Source organism: Peromyscus maniculatus, chromosome 15, assembly GCF_049852395.1.
Source record: "Peromyscus maniculatus bairdii isolate BWxNUB_F1_BW_parent chromosome 15, HU_Pman_BW_mat_3.1, whole genome shotgun sequence".
NCBI classification, from domain to species: domain Eukaryota; kingdom Metazoa; phylum Chordata; class Mammalia; order Rodentia; family Cricetidae; genus Peromyscus; species Peromyscus maniculatus.
In genome coordinates, this window is record NC_134866.1 from 27,177,884 (window position 1) to 27,191,370 (window position 13,487).

General features: G+C 44.4%; 1 long non-coding RNA gene and 1 other non-coding gene across 2 annotated transcripts; one reads left to right on the forward strand and one right to left on the reverse strand.

The window, feature by feature from the left end:
* The first annotated feature begins 457 nt into the window (after nt 1-457).
* Nucleotides 458-10,272, forward strand: LOC143268643 (uncharacterized). The gene is made up of 3 exons (XR_013044692.1): nt 458-1,438; nt 6,751-6,855; nt 9,905-10,272. It is a non-coding gene; the product is annotated as an uncharacterized LOC143268643 (long non-coding RNA).
* A 1,914-nt stretch (nt 10,273-12,186) lies between these two features.
* On the reverse strand, nt 12,187-12,259 carry Trnak-cuu (transfer RNA lysine (anticodon CUU)). The gene has a single exon. It is a non-coding gene; the product is annotated as a tRNA-Lys (tRNA).
* Nucleotides 12,260-13,487: the final 1,228 nt, after the last annotated feature.

Consider the following 13,487-nt stretch of genomic DNA (forward strand, 5'->3'; position numbering starts at 1 on the left):
TGTGCCACCACCGCCGCCCCCATGGCAACTCTTATAAAAGAAAATATATGAATTGGGGTGGTTTGTGAGGAACCTGCCTGACTCCATTTTGAAGGCAGGAGCCATTATGTTGTAGTTTTAAGAAATAAGTTTCTCTTTACTGTGGGAGTTGAGTTGCTCTCTGTTTCCTGGAATCTGACCTTCCCCAGTCCAAGACCTTGATTTGTTTTTGAGAACACCCTGACCCTCCTTAACTCTCTCTGACTCTCCCTGACTCCTCCTAATCATGTGATGAGTGATCACATGATTTTTTTTAAAAGTTTTTATTTTTTTTTGTATTTTTTTTTATTGCCCCATTGTTTCTCTTCTGTAAAACTACTCATGATTTTACTCCTTAAAAGGGACCCTAGAGGTGGATTTGGGGCTGCCCTCTTTGACTTAGGAGGCAGTTGCTGGCCAGCTCTTGGGTGCACCCCAATAAAAAAAAAATCAAGCTTGCCTCTAATTCAGCTTGAATTGTGGTAGTGGTCTTATTCTCACCATTGAAATTAACACTTGCCAACAGTTTTGGATGTCCAGTCCATTATCATCATGACAAGGAGCATGGTTGCGTGCAGGCAGATGTGGTGCTGGAGCTGAGAGGGCTAGGCTACATCTTGCAGGCAACAGCAAATCAACTGACAGTCACATTGAGGGAAGCTTGAGCAAAAGAGACCTCAAGGCCCGCCCCCACAGTGACACACTTCCTCCAACATGGCCACACCTCCTAATAGCGCCACTGCCTTTGGGGGTCATTTTCTTTCAAGCCACCGCATGTGGTCATCAGCTTGGCACTGCCCTCGAGGCTCTATTGTTTTACTTGATGCAAGCATCCTGGCCTCGAGACACCCGGTCTTCATGAAGGACCAGTGGGTTCGTTTGTTTGTTTGTTTGTTTGTATCACTGAGAAGGGCATAGAAGGATACAAAATGCTTAGCTGATGTGTCCAAGGTCATGAGTAATCCTGTGTCTCCTAGTCTCATTGGGAGATAAGCCCTCAGGTGGTCTCCTGGTGTCAGATTCCTCCCTTCTACCCCTTCTGTCCCCAAATCAGCCCATTCATAGTTCAGGATTATTCCCCTAGTTCTCTGTGCTGTTGTATTGTCTTGTTATTTCCAAACAGTTTAGACTCCTTTATCTGACTCTCTAAGCAGTGCTTTGTAGTGGGTAGCTGTCCCAACTTTGACCTGGAAGCACTACCCCTAGTGAGGCTTCTGGTAACTGCCACGCCTTCCTATGACCTGCTCCTGGGGTGGGGCCAGGACGGGAGCCCTTAAGACCCGAGATCTGCATGTGCTGGGCATCTTGGTTCCTGGTGATCCTGGATGCTGGATGGAAGACTGAATCAGAGTTTTCCAGAGAACCCTGCTGGACTGCACTTCACCTCTCCTGGATCCTGTAACCAACCCCTTTACTGTCTGTAAGTTACCCCGAAATAACCTCCTTTTATGCTACGTGGAGTTGCCTTGTTAAATCCCCACATTAGTGCTTCTCTACTTGCCCAACTTACCCTTTCTTTCTTGTCCTTATTAATGAATCAAGACACATAATATCCATGTCCCAGCGGCTGAGACCATTTTTACCATATACAGCAAAAGAAATTTGCAGGTATGATTAAGTTAAAGGTTGGAGATGGGGAGGATTTTCTGAACTAGCCAGAAGGACCATAAATGTAATCACAAACACCTTTTTTTTTCTTTCTGAAATGTATGCGTGTCTGTGTGTATGAAGGTGTACATGTGTGTAGGTACTCATAGAAGCCAGTCACACATTAGGGTGCTGAGATCCGAACTCTGGTCCTCTGCTAGAGCAGCAAGCCCTCTTCACCATAGAGCCATCTCTCCAGCACCACAGATAGCTTTCAAAGAGAAAGGCTGTGGTGCTGTCAATGAGAATAGACCCCATAGGTTCGTACATTGGCGTGCTTAGTCCCCAGGTGGTAAGCTGTTGGGGAATGATTAGAAGGATTAGGAAGTGTTCTTCAAGAGATCCAGTAGCTATAAGCAGACACTGATATAGTTCTTTCCAAGTGGTCATTCCTGAGAGGTTATTTCAGAGACAGATCCTTAAGAAGAGATCTGAAGGGCTGGGGCATACATGAGACCTAGGGTTCTACACCCCAGTACTACAGAAACTGGGCATAGTGGGGCATGCCTGTAAGAAGGAAGATCAGAAGTTCAAGGTCATCCAGTTACACAGTGTGCTGACTAGTTTTATGTCAACTTGACACAAGCTAGAATCCTTTTAGAAGGGGGGCCCTCAACTGAAAAAATGACACCAGATTGGCCTGTGGACAAGTTTGTGGTGCATTTTCTTGATTGATGGTTGCTGTAGGAGGGGTAGCTCACTATGGGCAGGGCTACTCCTGAGCTGGTGGTCCCATGTGTCTTAAGAAAGCAGGCTAAGCAAGCCATGAGAAGCAAGTCAGTAAGCAGTACTCCTCCATGGCCTCTGCTTCAGTTACTGCGTCCAGGAACCTGCCCTAACTTTCTTTCATAATAGACTGTGGTTAGGACATGTAAGCTGAAATAAACCCTTTCCTCCCCAAGTCACTTTTGTTCATGGAACCCTTGCTAAGACACATAGTGAGCTTGAGGCCAGGTTGGGCTATGTGAGAATGTGTCTCAAAATCAATCAATCAATCAGTTAATAAATAAGTGGGAGTGGATATGACCAGTATACACGATTGTTGTGATCCTAATCTTTTTTCCCATATAGCACATGGAATAGGAAGGTAGATGTAGCTTGAGTCTCTAATAGAATCTTTGAGATAGTCCATCATTCCTATACCACTTGCCTCCAAGCTTCTTGCTGTGCGAGATCTAGCTCCTTAATTGGCTCAGCCACTATTTTGTGTTCTGTTATATTAACCCTATGACCCATTACTTTATTTGTGGGGAGGTTCCTCCTTTCTGTTTTTGATTCCAGTGTTCTGGTGCATTGTATCTTAAGCTGTCATTGGATCTGAATGATCAGCAGGTAAAAGTAAGTGAGCACACTGGAGTTCGATAGCTCTGGTCTATTAGGTATGGCAAGGGTTCCAGGCATTGTAGCAGATGCAACTAAAGTTCTTTGTGGCTTCACACAGAGAAGCTTCCTTCTTGTTTATATGAAATGCTTTCTGGAGTATGTTGTCATTCATGGATGTGAGCCTTGCCTTCTTGTGGTTCTTTGCTGCATTGTCTAGATATAGTAGTCTGGCACAATGAAGAAAATGGACACACATTCCCAGTTAAGAAAGGGAGGTATGGGAGGCCTACTCCCACTTTTTCCTTAGGGTACTCTTGAGGAGGGAGGAGGGAGAAGTATTTAGATAGAAGGATGGAGGGGAGAGAAACAGAAACACAGGATAGCCTCGGGAGGGCCTAGATCATTATCCACCGGCCCCTTCTGTCTCTTCTAAAAGACCTTTTATAGGAATGCCAAGAGGCGGAGCAAAAGACCTCCCCCAGCACAGCCAAGTGCAGACCCTTCCAATCATCTGGTAACTACATGGGTGGTCAAGCAACCCTCTAAGGCAGCCCTGCTGAGTAAAAGCAAGCTCAGATCTCACTAGGAAACCTTTGTGGGCCTCCACAGGGAGGATGTCTGAGCAGGGCACGGTGGTAAACTTCTGTAATCACAGCACTCGGGAGGCAGAGGTAAGAGGACCACATGTTTGAGGACGGCTTGGTTGATGTATTAGGATTCTGTTTAAAAAAACAAAAACATCATGTCTGCAGGGCCAGGCCTGTAATCTTAATCAAGGAACTGAGGCCAGAGAATTGCAAATTTGAAGCTTACCCAGGCTACAGAGAGAGTTCAGGGCTAGCCTGGGCACTTAGTGAGATCCCATCTCAAAACAAACAAAAGGTGTGAGGGGCGGGGGAGCAAATTTGGCTCAGTGGTAAAACTTGTCTAAGTTGTGAGAGGTTACAGGTTCAGTCCCCAATATCAAACCAACCAGCCAGCCAGCCAGCCAGCCAACCAGCCAACCAACCAACCAACTGATGACATTTGAACACAAAATCAACCAACCAACTGGTCAACCGATTCATGACATGTGAACACAAAATCACCTACAACATGACAGATTCATAGGATCTGATCTAGTCTTACATGTGTGATTTTAAGCAAGGGGCTCTGTGAATCTTTTCTTCAAAGGTCCCAATGCTCTCTTAAGAAAGTCAGAGAATGTCTGCAAAGGACTTAGGACCACATCTGACACACAGTAAGTGACTCAAAAGGACAAGCTTTAAATTTTTAATTTTTTCTTTCTTTTTTTTTTTTTTTTTTTCACCCAGAACCTAGTACAGAATCCTGGCACATGCTAACCACTCTTTAATTACCTTCTTTTCAGGAGATAGAAATAGAGCTCATGGGGTGCAAGTTCACCCTCTAAAGAGTAGGTGATTTGGAGGGTTGTAGGATGTTTATGAAGATGTGTCCCTGTCACCACAGGATCCTGGCCCAGTTTTCATTCCGTGGAAGGAAACTTTACACCCATTAGCAGCCACTTAGCTTTTGTTTCCAAACGGCTGGCACAGCATCTTTCTAGGTCAATCCAGCTCCCTTGTTACTGACTTTTATTTTATAGAGTTAAAGAAACACTTCCTGTTTACTCAACCACCACTGGTACACAGCACCCGTGGACGATGCATACTTTCTACCCCATAACAAAAAGGACAAAACAACAGCAGGGGCACTATTGCTGACGGTGACACCGGCTGTGCCTTTCCAGTGCCAGCAGGTGCCATGGCCTGAGCCTGTGCTTTGCCTCTGTAAGGGAATTCGAAAGGAAGACAAAGGGCAAGACAGCTGCAGTTACCACGTTCTCACCTCTTCCTCCCTGCCCCAGTCATGGCAGCTGATGCTTCTGAACGAGCAGAGACTGAACCAATGTCCAGGGAATTGCCTCAAAAGTCCCTCCCCCACCAAAGTATTGACCTTTTGATTTCGGAAACTTTCATAAATAGCATTATTTTGGTCACGCACAAACAAGGGTGAGTCAAAGTGAAAACAGCCTAGTTCTCCTTCTTAGCTAAGAATGCCTACACCTACCAGACCACTCAGGGTGTGTCATCCGGAATGGTGTTTGATGAGGCTCAGTCAGAGCTGAAGAAGGAAATGCTGTTTTACCTATTGAATTTTTTTCCCCCGCTAGGAGGAAATTCTTTTATTTTTATCATGCACCTTAACAATCATTTTTTCTTACACTCTGTTTTTTTTTTTCAATTTCATGCCTTCTAATGTTTTATGAGTTATTTTTATTTTTGTATGTGTATATCTGTGTGTGGATAAGTGAGTGTAGATGCCTGTGGAGGCCGGAAGACAGAACTAGATCTCCTGGAACTGGAGTTACACTTGATTATTGTGAGATGCATGAGATGGGTCCTGGAAACCAAACTCAGGCACTTGGAAAGAGCAGCAAGCACTCTTAACCACTGAGTGATCTCTATAGCCCCCTCTATTTTTTAAAAATGTGGAGTGCACATGGGGGTCGACAATTGGTTCTCCCCTTCCTTCGGTAGGTCCCCTGGACTGCACTCAGGTCATGAGCCATGGTGGCAAGTGCTCCTAATGCTGAGCCATCTCACTGGCCCTAATTAATAATCCATTGTGTATGTATTTGCTGTTATTGAGATACATTCTCATCCCTAACTAGCATGGAATTTGATATACCCCAGTGAACCTTGAGGTCACAGGGATCTGCCTGATTCTGCACCCCGACCCAAGTGCTGGGGATTAAAGGCAGATATGCACCACCATGCCTAATCTTCTAGTTTAACTTTTAAATAATTTAAGAATTCTTAAACTGGGGGCTGGAGAGACAGCTCAACAGTTAAGATCATATGCCCATCCTCCATCCTCCGTCATCACCTCTTTTTACTTTTATTCCAGTCTACACACAGACACACACAGACACACACACACACAGACACACACACACACACACACACACACACACACACAGACACACAGACACACACACGCACACACACAAAGGCTAGATACTGCATATGGGAGAGAACATGTGGTTTTTGAATTTTTGAATTTGAGTAATACCTTGCTTAATATTATACTTTCTAAATCTACCTGTTTTCCTATGAAATTAATTTTTCTTTGTAGCTGAAGAAATTTCTATTGTTTATGTGTACTACATTTTCATTATCTATCCATCAGCTGATGGGCATCAAGATTGGTTCCATTTCCTTGCTATTTTGAGTAGACAGAAATAAACACAGATGTGCAAGTATCTGTCTGGTAAAGGTATGGACTCCTTGGGGATGCCCAAGAGTTGTGTAGATGGATCATACTGTAGCTCTATTTTCAATTTTTTGAGAAACCTCACTACTAATGTCCATAGTAGATACACTATTCTGCACCCCTGCCAACAGTGGGTAAGGGTTCCTCTGGTTCCTCTTCTCCACACTCTCCACAGTGTTTGTGATCAGATTTCTTGAGGATGGCCACTCTGATTGGGATGAGGCGTTATCTTGAAGTAGATTACATTTTCTTTGTCTTTTTTTTTTCCTGTGACTAGAGCCGTTGATGAAATGTCATCATGGAAAATAAGTCAATTTAATCTTAACATTACTCTGCAGGGCTGGTGGTTTCAAAATGCTAATTGCTGTCTGTAACCTATGGGGATGGTTCATTGCTCTTGTTTTGGAAATAGCCCAGGTCTCTTTTGAAGCAGCTGTAGCTACGGGGCACTGCTCTAACTCTAGCCTTGGTTCTGCCCTCTTTCAGTCCTTCTTTGAAAGCAGGAGCTGCTGTCTATTGAGAGGAGCAACAACAGACTTGGCTATAGTTTCTTTCTTTGGACGGTGGGATGTATTGGATTGTCAATTCAAGGTACTGCATTTAAGAGTTTGTTTACCTAATTCTTGACGTTCAAGCAGGTGTGACCAAGAACAAGGATGTTTATACAAAGTGTTACTGAAGAGCAGAGCTTCTTGAAGGCAGAGGCACCAGTCTGTCTGTCTGTCTTGGTTCACTGATCACAGTTAAAACTGCAAGACGGAAAGTGAGGAAGTCGACTGCTTTCAAGCAACAAACACATGTACTGAAGATAAAGCCCTCAAAATACGATCAGATGGCATCCGAACCTTGACCTGGCTGCTCCTTTCTTTGAGAGTTGGAGTTGAGCTTCCTGTCTAGCTGTGTATAACTCTTGGGATCGCCGAGGTGGTGCCCAACTGTATTCTATTTAGACTTATTAACATAGATGTCACTCAGGTCTGTTATCTCTGGTCAGTGAATTTGCAGGGCTTGAGCAGGTCCAGTCCTTATTTCAACTGAAACATGGCAGTGTTGGCCACTGTTCAGTTACTATTGCCTTTCCTGCTCTGGTCCTTGCTACGGGCACAATTGGTCAATGCTATCTTAGCATTGGGTCCCAGGTAAAGAGAAGTGAAATTGGGTTGGTATTTTCAATTGGTTCCACCAACACAAGCATTACAACATAGTATGCATGTTAAAAATGAAGAACAGCCGGGCTGTGGTGGCGCACGCCTTTAATCCCAGCACTCGGGAGGCAGAGGCAGGTGGATCTCTGTGAGTTCGAGGCCAGCCTGGGCTACCAAGTGAGTTCCAGGAAAGGCGCAAAGCTACACAGAGAAACCCTGTCTCGAAAAACCAAAAAAAAAAAAAAAAAAAAAAAAAAAAATAAATAAATAAATAAATAAATAAATAAATAAAAATGAAGAACTGTGAACATTCTACCCAAGTAATACCACATGTAAACTTCTTCCTGGTGTCTCTTTGAGAGATTATATATTTATTCAGACACTACTTCCACACTTGAATTTATTTAAAAAAAAAAACAAACTTGTTAGTGGAGTCAATTAGTGGTCTTTATAAGATCATTATTTTATGAATGTCTTCATTACTCGCATTACTGATCTGATTTCTAGAAAAAACTCCAGTGCTTTACAAGTAGGAAAGGCCTCAAAAGCTGAGCATTTCTCATCACAGGGACATATAAAATATGATGCTTCAAGCCGACTACTTTCTCAAAGAAGAGTTTTAAAAATTAACTTTGGCCAATGTCAGAACCATTGTGGTGCTTGTACGGCCTCCAAGATGACTCTTGAAGGAGAAAGACTTTGAGATGTGAGTTATGGCGTATTTACTAGAAACTGATTACACTATTTTATAGTACATTAAATAACGCAGTGTAGCTCCTAGGAGACGTACACCGTTCACCCGCTGAAGATGGTCTACACATGTATAAAGTGCATTCTTCTATAAAAAGCGATACAGGATTTCTAATGAAAGTTGGAGCTAAGAAGAGCTTTAGTACAGAGTTCACAAGAGTCACCTTAGGGAAAAAGCGCTCAGCAGTTTGAAATTTAAATGCTCCCTTAATATAGTTTCTGTTGCTCATTGCATACAACCTTCACAGAACACACGTCCATTTGTAATGATTTGTGTAAGGAGCATTAAATCTTAGGAGTTGTAACTTTTTCATATTGTACTATGAAAGTTACTTTCCAAGAGCAGATAAGGTTATGAACCTGTAGCAGCTTGTTTGAGAAAATCTTAAACGATTCATGGGTCTGTCTATGGGGAAGCAAAGGCAGATTTTCCTTTTCTCTTTTTACCCTCTCAAAATTGTCTCCTTTAGGATCCAAATGAGCAGCACTGATTATAGCTGCTGGCAGAGTGTTGCATGCGCTTTTCTAGGGGAAACGACCATTCGGTTACCCCAGATATGGCACCAGTGGCAGACCAAAGGAATGAATCCCCTCAAATCTAGCTCTGTGAACCAACGAGTTAGGTTATGGTTACTAACTGGGCGAGTGGGTTACTAACAAGAGCACGGGTGAGGTTTTTATTTACTGGAACAGGGAACAACTTCTGAGTGCTTACACCACCGCTACGATTACTCTCCCAGTAAGCATCAATGGTCTAAACATCCTGGGAGGGGGGAGGGGAGTGGGGAGAGGGAGGCCTCTTCCCTCCCATCCCCCAGCAACTGTTAACTGCCTATAAAACCTATGGGCCTTCCCCCTACAATGGACCGTGAATATGCTCAGTCCTGTTCAGTTCCTGTGCTGGTCATCACAGCTTTGAGGAGTTGAAAAGGACAATGGCCGTGTCGTGCCCAGAGGACCATGTTTCACACCATAGAGCAAATGTTGCCCTCTTGGTTTGTGATTGCTGGTGTCCTTCTGACCTGGAAATAGCCTGTCAGACCTGAACTTGTATAACACGAGGTGAACACAGAGAACTTGCTGGCTCCTTCCTCCTCTGCCTCCAGTGGACAGTTCCCCGAGTTTCAGCAGATAAGGCAGAGAAAGTGTGGTGGTTTGGGTCACAATGTCCCAATAAACTCATGTGTCTAAACCCCTGAACCCCAGTTGGTGGCGCTATTTGGGGAGGCTTAGGGGAGGCAGCCTTTTGGAGGAAATATGTCATGGGAGGCAAGCTTCTTGCCATTTCCAGTTTGTCCTTGATGTTTCATGAATTCTCAGCTTCTTGCTCTGGCTACCTAATTATCTTCCAAAGGCCTTTCTCCTCTTCTTCCTCTTCCTCCTTCTTCTTTGTTTCTTTTTTGTTTGTTTGTTTTTGTTTTGTTTTGTTTTTTGAGACAGGGTTTCTTTGTGTAGCCTTGGCTGTCCTGGATCTCGCTCTGTATAGACCAGGCTGGCCTCAAACTCACAGAGATCCGCCTGGCTCTGCCTCCCGAGTGCTGGGATTAAAGGCGTGCACCACCATGCCCAGCATGGCCTTCCTTCTAATATCACCCCACTGGACTTTATAGAATGAACAAGAGGAAATAAACATTCAAGCCACAACGACTCTCTCTTAGTTGTACTCTCTTATTCCTGGCTCTTTAGAATGACTGCCTTGGAGGACTTCCAGGGTTCCCTTTCATTTGTTTTTTCTTTTTCTCTAGGATCCAGATGACCCCATCCTAGGTGTCTCCAAGACCCCCATACATCCAGGGACACCACATCCTTTTATAGACTAATGGCCCCCGTTGGTGCTGCCATCCCTGGTACTCCGCGACCTTCAGCAGCATTCTTGCCGGGGTCTCCCCGAGGTTTTCTGGAGGAACTTATGCCCTGCTGGTCCTTCTGTGCTGAGATCTGCTTTCCTGGTCTAGCCTGGAAGCTGAACCAGAGGCTGCTGACCTCCATCCAGGTGCACAGGACTCCCAGCCCAAGCTCCATTCTTTCCCCTCATTTCTTGGGCCTTCATCTTTGTGCATTGCTGGTATGTCCTTTGCTCCAGATCTGAACTCTCAAGAATTGTGACTTCCTAGATTTTTCTATGACTGTCATTGACAATCACTATGGATTACCCAGGGTTGGGGATTTTGCTATGTCAGGCGAGGGATATCTGAGGGAAAAATTCTGTGTACACTACATTCTTATGTCTGCTAACTTTATTCCTCTAAGACAAAATTCTATCAATACAGCTACAGCTCCGTCAGGCATTCAGGACAGGAATAACTCTAGGTACACCAAGCTCTTTGTCCGTCTACTTTATTTCTCTGGGATGAAATCCTGTCTCCATAGCTTCAGTTCCGTCCTGGCACTCAGTTCCCCTTTGTCCCCTCATTTACTGTTCCCTCATAGTCCTGTTAACGAAGTTCTTATGCTTCCTGCCTCATCTTCGTCCCGTTTCTTCTCCCTCCATCTCTATTTGCTCTGTACTCCTCGCTCTGATGAACTCTACAAGAGTTCTGCCTAACCATCTATGAAACCTCTGTGTTCTTCTCTACTCCCTGGGCATGCTGTTCTGTCTTACAAAAAACAAAACAAAACAAAACAAAACAAAACAAAACAAAACAAAACAAAACAAAACAAAACAAAACAAAACAAAACAAAATGCCTCTGCCTTCTCTCCCGGTCCACGCTGTTCTCTGCCTCCTCAGGAATGTTGCTCTACCTTCCACCTTGATATGTAAAAGCCTCTTTTGTTCTCAGTCAGTTGCTCTGGAGAGCCACTAGGCCTCAAGGCAAGGAGATGATCTGAGCTTCATTAGCACAAGAAACAAAGCCATGCATCTCTCAGCAGCTTGTCTTTGCCTACGTGACCTTATCCAAGTACTGGCTCCAGCAGGGAAGTTAGTTACCTAGAAGTTCAGCAGGTCTGAGGAGCTGAACTGTTCGCCATATGGTCTGGGAATATTTGGGCACGCAAGAATTCCATATCAGAAGACAGCTGAAATATTAAGAGCTGGATAACACCAAATATTTGTAATAAATGGCTTGCCTTTTGACAGACCCTTGGCTAGTCAAAGTATAGCTTTAATACACAGCTGAATCTCTGCAATATATTCTTGTGGCCCACCACAAATCACTAGTTTAGTTAGTATAGGAATTTATTCTTAGCTAATTTCAGGTCAAACTCGTGACTCTTCCTCCTTTTCCCTCTTCTAAATCCTGTGTAGAAGCGGGAGTGGGGGTTGGGGTGGGGTGAACCTCCATGATGTCAGAGTGTCAGGTAAGGGGCTGGGGTCTGGCACATTTTCCCATGTGTCCATGTTGCTCTTAGGAATGGACGAGGCTTGGTTCTTGTCCTTCACACTGGCACTTGAGGTACCTTTGTTCTTCCCACTCACTATGCAGGTCATGGTTGGTGAGTCCTTGACCTGACTGTAAGGCCTTCTTTGCACTCCTAGGCAAGGTTCTGGAATTCAGTGAGGCTGTCTCAGTTTTTTTTTTTTTTTTTTTTTTTTGAGACAAGGTTTCGCTGTGTAACAGCCCTAGTTCTCCTGGATCTCACTCTGAGACCAGGCTAACCTCAGTCTCACAGAGATCTGCCTGCCTCTGCCTCCCAAGTGCTGGGATTAAAGGTGGACGCCACCACCGCCCAGCCATAGATTCATTTCTACCTGCAGTCTTCAGAGTGCAGAGGGCTGCAGTGGGTAGCCATTCCAGCTTTGGTCTGGAAGTTCCAACCCCCACTGAGGCTTTGGTAACTATCACACCTACAAGGCAGGGCCAAGGGAAGGCCCTGAAGACCTGAGATCAGGAGGCGCCACCCTCTCTTCCTGTTTTGGACCCTGGACACTAGAGGTAGACCGAGGAGAGTTCTCCAGAGAACACTGCCGGACTGCGCTCGTCTTTCCCAGAACCCACCACCTACCTATCCCTTCATTTGTAAGTTACACCATTAAATAAATCTCCCTTTTAACTGCGTGGCCTTAATAATTTCACCAATATCTGGCACCCAACGTGGGGCTCAAACCCACGACCCTGGGATTAAGAGTCCCATGCTCTACCGACTGAGCTAGCCGGGCTTTTAATGGCCTTAATAATTTCACCAATACAGGACCTCTGTGAGTCTGATGAGCTTACTTTGCTCTTAGTGTTGGTTAAATCAGCCAGCACGCTGCTTTTGGCTGGCCGCAGCCCGCAGCGGCCATGCCGGCAGAGGAGAGTGCTGATTGGAAGAATCACAGCCATGGTTACCGTTTTAGAGCTTTATTGGGAGGTGGGGGAGAGAGAGGGAGAGAGAGGACAGACAGAAGGAAGGAACGGAAAGAGAGGGATGCACTGACCCACCCACTTTTTAGGCTGGGACACCGTCACAGGCTGATGACGTAATTAAGGACCAAATCCTTACACTTAGACCCATGAATGAGATTATGTTAAGCTAAATCACTTGAGGAAATGTAACCAGAAACAGCTTTTTGATCAGTCTTCCCCTGTATGCAGCAAACCATAAAATTCTTTTGGGAGAGGTTTTTTTTTTTTGTTTTTTTTTTTTTGTTTTTTTTTTTTTTTTAGCATATTAAGGCCTGAAAATAGCCATGATCACCAGAGTCTAGTAGTTGAGAATGCAATGATTTGAATAAATGAATTAGTTGAAGCCACTCTCTTCTTCCCATAGCTCTGTATCCCCCCCACATGTATTTCTTATAAATATCCCCAGAATTGATGATTCTAGCCCAAATAGCCAGTGTCCATTATTTCTTGACAATTTTCTTTGTGTAAAAGCATCAGGCTTTGACCATTTCTTCTGATATCACTGTCTCTTAGATCCCAAAGTTCATGTAAATTTTATAAAATGTTTATGTGTTTTCTCTTGTTAATCAGAATAAATATTAATTAGGTCCCTAGCTCCAACCACAGAGCCTACTTAAGAGTTAATGGAGAATGGGGCTGGAGAGATAGCTCAGAGGTTAAGAGCACTGGCTGCTCTGCCAGGGGCCCCAGGTTCAATTCCCTGCACCCACATGGCAGTTCACAACTGTCTGTAACACCCAGTTCCAGTGGATCTCACACAGACACACAATCAAGCAGAACATCAATGTGCATAAAATAAAATTAAAAAAAAAAGAGTTAATGGAGGTTGGAGGGGAATCCTCTCTTCCCTACATATACCCCCAAACTGTCTTTGGACTTCATGTTTTCTTCTTCCCCTGAGCTGTTCTGGAGAAACCATGTGAGCTACTTTGTAGGCACGGAGGAGGAATTGTCCCTTCTGACTCTTCCCTTTCACAGTTTCAGAAATGTCTAAGTGGA